The sequence below is a fragment of the Micromys minutus genome, assembly GCF_963924665.1.
Source record: "Micromys minutus genome assembly, chromosome: 14".
NCBI lineage: Eukaryota > Metazoa > Chordata > Mammalia > Rodentia > Muridae > Micromys > Micromys minutus.
Window position 1 is genome coordinate 25,403,883 of NC_137983.1, and position 5,273 is coordinate 25,409,155.

Sequence of the window (5,273 nt, forward strand, 5' to 3'; positions counted from 1 at the left end):
AAGAGTTCAACGGGTATCATTTCGTGGCCCTGGACGATTATTCCTTACAAGAGAACACGATGTCCCCGATGAAGACCCTGGGAAGCTGCATCTTCCACTGTAACGAACCGAAGGCGCTTGATGTGTGTAAGAAAATGCAGAAAGAAAACTATTCTTTTCAGAACCCCCGACCTGTGGGAATCACAGGTTGTTTTCTGTAGTCGACTTCGACTCAAGGAAACCAACACAGCTAGGAGATTTTTAAATAAAAACTCAGCAGATATACCAGGAAAGCACCAAGTAATGGTTCTGCTTGCCTTTTTAGTCTCTGTGGTGCACACCTAAAGCAGTTCAGGAAGGGGAAAGTCCTTTTGCCCACCCTTCCTGAGGTTCAGCCTATGACCTGGCTGGCTGGCCGTTGCTTTAGCCTGAGAGGATGCAGAACAACAGGGCAATAGAAGCCCATGGAGAAGGAGTTTGCTCAGCTCATGGTAGCCAGGAAGCAAATGGAAACAGGAGAGTACTGGGGACAATAAAGGACACACTGTCGATCATTTATTTCTTCCAGTGACATCCCATTCCTCCCTACACTCCCACTCCGCCCCAGATGGCTTCACCAGCTGGAGTTAGTCCTAGCTCGCACCAAGATATCGGGTAGAGAGGCAGAGGAAACCATACAGAGAGTTGTTAAGTGCAAAATCAAAATCCAGAAGAAATGCAGACAGGAACTCAAAATGTCCATTTACAAGAATCTTTTCTTCTCTGCCTATATGAATCCCCCTCCTGTATAATAGGAAGACTGACCCAATTCAGTGGTGGGTTTTGAGACGTCCCTTAGGTTTGTGTGTGTGTGTGTGTGTGTGTGTGTGTCTCCGTGTGTGCCTGTTTCTGTTTAGGTACGTGCAGGTGCCCGGTGGGGGTTATCAACCGTGTATTGTTCCTTGTGTGCTTTCTACCCTAGTTTTTCAAAGGCAGAGTGTCTTCCTGGAATTTTGGGCTTGCTAATTGGGCTAAGCTAGTTATCTAGCAAGTCCAGGGACCTTTCTGTCTCTATCTCCCCAAACTGGAATTAAGAAGACATGCCATGGTGCTCAGCTTAAATCTCTGTCTGTCTGTCTGTCTGTTTGTCTCTTCCTCCATCCCTCCCTCTTCCTCCCTCTCTCTCTTCTTTCCTCCCTTCCACACTGTCCCTTCCCCCCTCTTTGTGTATGGGTGTGCACACACACTTGTTCAAGTGCTAAAGTGTGTGTGAAGGTCAGTGGACAATCTTTGGGATTCAGTGCTCTCCTTCCATCATGTAAGAGCCAGGGATGGACATTGGGTGTTCAGACTCAATGACAAATGGCTTTACCTTCTTAGCCATGTCACAAGCCAGCTGTCCAGATTTCCTGTAAATGCTGGGAATCAAATTTGAGCTCTCCAGTGGCCTTTTCAATCTGAGAATTTCCTCACATTGGACGAGCACAGTCGTAGGTGTAAGTGCAGACTTCCCAATTCCCATATGGGCTGCCTATAGAAGGAGCAGTTTTCCAGGAAGTGGCACCTTGAAGACACACTTTACTGATTTGCTTGCCTCAGAAAGTACCTCAGCATAACCGGTACTCTTTGGCAGTGTTGAGGGAAATTACAGATGGATGGAGATAAGGAAGGTGAGCCAAAGCGTTCTAAGATCTGCCAGTGCGGGTGTGTTTACGGAGAGCTGAGTAGTGAACGTATTGGACAAAAAATGAATTTTGAAATCATACATACAACTGGGGGAGATAATTTGGTAGTGAACATGGTTTTGGTAAAGGCTTCAGCCTCTTCAAAGAAGCTCTCTGTATTCTAAGTGCCTGGCATTTGTCCTGGAATGGGGCAATGTTGTGGTATTTGAACTATGCCCACACTTTTCAGTGAGTGTTGATAATTGTACAAGCTGCCCAGATGAAAACTATCTGCCACACAGTTATGTCAGAGCGTCTTAATGAGCTGCGGGAACTTAAGTGTCAGCCAATAAATCATGCCGTGCTTCATGAAGTTTTTTGTCGACTGGGTATGAACTGAAGAAAACAGTTGTGCCGAGTCTGTACTTGCAAACAGAGATGACCAGGACGCAAAGGGTCCTAAGAAGTGACAAGAAAGAAGGGTGAGCACAGGCTAAGAGAGTGGGGTGGAAAGGAAATAGTCTGAAGCAAGACAAAGCCAGAGATCGGTGTAACGGAAATGGCATAAGCAGGCTGATCCAAAATGCTCCTGGAGTAAGACAGAGCTGGCTTCAAACTTCACACCTTTTGTCACCTTTTTATTACATTTCACATGGAAGCTTGAGGAGGTATTTCTGCCTTCTCTGAGAAGTATTTAAGAAACATTTACATGCTGATTTTTTAGTACAAGTGTAACCTCTTACTTATGGATATCTAGTACATAAAACTGAAAGTCTGTATACGACCTGGCACTTTCTCACTCAGTCTTCTCCCGGAGCTAGCTCTGATTCCCATAGACAAGCTTCCTCTGTCTGCTACAGAACAGTGGATTTCACGGAAGTATTTTCCTGCCTTGACCTGTACAACGTTATTGTTTGAAACTATGCCTTAGCTGTTTCTCTGGTCCCCGAGACTCGCTGCTCAGCATCAAGAACTTCAGAGAAGGCTTCTAAGTCCAGTTTGCTGTAACAACACTGGGGCCAGGTGGACTGGAGCCAGATGGCTGGACAGGAAGAAGGGAACTACTTCCTCCAGGTGCACTTCCTCCAGGTGTTTCCAACCTCCTCAAGTTTCCAGAGCACCACACCACGAGGCCACCAGCTGAGGCCAACGGTTAAGTTAGTAACTACTTTGTTGTTTGGCCACTAGATGGCGCCTTTATACTTCCCTGTTGCTGTCAAAAAGCCAAGCAGGAGAACAGAAGACAATCTGCAGGTTTAAACAAATTCTCTGTGAATGCAATATCAGGGGCTATTAAATCAAACTGCTTCAATTCAGAGATACTTGAATTTTCAAATATAATATAATTGCTGTAAATATCTATTCCCCAGCAAGCAGTTTCTTCTTTATGTCTAATTTCCCAAACCGCCGGTGCTGGCTTCCACTTTTCTTTACTAAGTAGCACCGCACTGCCCTCCCTACACGCCCCTAGAACAGCGGTAGGAATTCCACCAAAACTACTGTCGCTTGCCATCTTGCTCCTACTGAGGCTCTGTGCTGGCCCTGCCTACTGTCCTCCTCGAATCTCTCGTCACCGCAGCATCTTGTGTCTGATCACTTACAAGTGACTCACAAATTACACCGCGCTGCTTTGAAAACAGGCTAAGGACTTCAGAAAGAGGAAGTCCGTTTGGTCGTTGGTTGGCCGAATACCCGGCAAAGGGTGACCATTACAGGTTTGGCCTCCAGTGTGGCTGAATTGGCTCGGGGGTCTTTTGAGAAGTCACATCTAGTGGGAGGTCTATGCAGGATTGCTCCTCAAGGCAATAGTGGAACTCCAGTCTCTGTGGCTCTCCACTTACTAGCTAGAGGCTTTGGTTCTAGCCCACACACTCCAACCATGATATCCCGCCATACATACCTGACCAAAGGGTCAGGTCCTTCTTTAGAGATTTCCAACCAGCTGTGTTTTCTTGGCTCCTCCAAGCCCAGCCTGACTTTGTCCAGTTAGCATGCGCAGTTACTCAGCCTTTAAACATGGAAGAGAGCTAAATAAAGCTATCTCTTCTTATTAAGAAGTCTGTCTCTTGTATTATTTTGTATAGTAACACAAATCTGACTAGCACACCGAAAAGCACATATGCACATCCACACACAGCACATGCACACACACATGTATATGTATATACACATGTGTACATACACACATAGCACATGAACACATACATACACAATACACACAGCATTTGCATACGTATAAGCACATACAAACATATACACACATACATATAGATACAGAGTACATACAGCATTTGCATATACACATACACACAGCAATACAAACACACATACAGTACATACATACTAATAGGCAGTTACAGATTCAATCACCCCAACACACTAAGGGTCAGGTCCCTCTTTAGAGGTTTCCTACCAGCTGTGTTTTCTTGGCTCCTCCAAGCCCAGCCTGACTTTAGTCACACACCAACCATGGAGCTAATAGGAACCAGTTTTTTTCGAGGTTAAAGATTTGGGTATTTTGTCACAATGTCATGGAAAGTCACCTAGAGTTGGTGACCTGTCATCAGAATGAAGTTGTTCATCTCACAGAAGAGACTGCCTGAGGTAGTGAAAGAAAGCTCTGACTCATGGACCCCGTTTCTGAATGAGTCATCTAGCTGGGTGTTTGGAAATCATCAGCGCTTCTATGCAAAGCCCACCAGAGGGCGCAGCGACGCTGTGTACGGAAGCTCTCAGTCCACCCTCCAGGAGAACCGAACAGCTGGAAACCCACTCCCTGCTCAGTCTCATTTACACTCTCTTCTGCAGGGAGCCCTAAGGTGGGGAGCTCAGCTGGAGCACCCTAGAACAAAGCCATAAATCAGCCCTTCTTCAGATGCTGCCCTCAGCGCGGGAGCTCAAGCTGTGCCAGTTCCCTGATGCAATACAGCGAACATCTGTGTGTCTGGTTCAGACCTGTTTAGAGGGGCATGCTGTGGTGCCCTGCCTGCGCGGGGCAAGCAGGCTCAAATGGCCTGCCGAGCGAACAAGCACTGGGGAGAGGTGATGATCCAGAGAGATAGAAGTTCTTTCTAACCCACCCACCCCTTCAGACAGATGCAGATCTCCCCTCGCTGGGAACAGCTGCTCATGTCCAGATGTGAGACCAGCAGGTATCAGCGGAATCAAGCCGGCTTTACTCTCTAGTCTGAAACTCCTTGCTCCTTTCTGCCTGGTCATTCTTGGACTTTACTGTTTGTTGTTGTTGGGATACTATTTCCATGCCGACCCTGAGCCGGTGAGTAGACTGGGAGTGGTTTTCCAAGACAGTAGCTTTTCATTGGTGTGATGTGAACTGCAGGGGAGAAGAGCCTTGCTTGGTTTTTCTCTTGTTAACCCCTGCGTTGTAGGCAGTATGAAGCCCCAGCGAAGAATGCCAAGCACCGAAGACAGTCATGTCTGCTCCTCTTCACTCTGTAGCTCCCGATCCCAGGTGCCCTACTGTGTGCCTGGAACAGGAAGCATGCTGAGAGGAGACACCTTGTTCTGATAGAGATAGGCAGACACAGTGGGGGCCTGGGGGCTCTAGCCATGGGTCTTCGGGTCAACATGGAAGGCTGGAGTGTGCCATTAATATATGTAGATTATATGTATAGGATATATGTATGCATC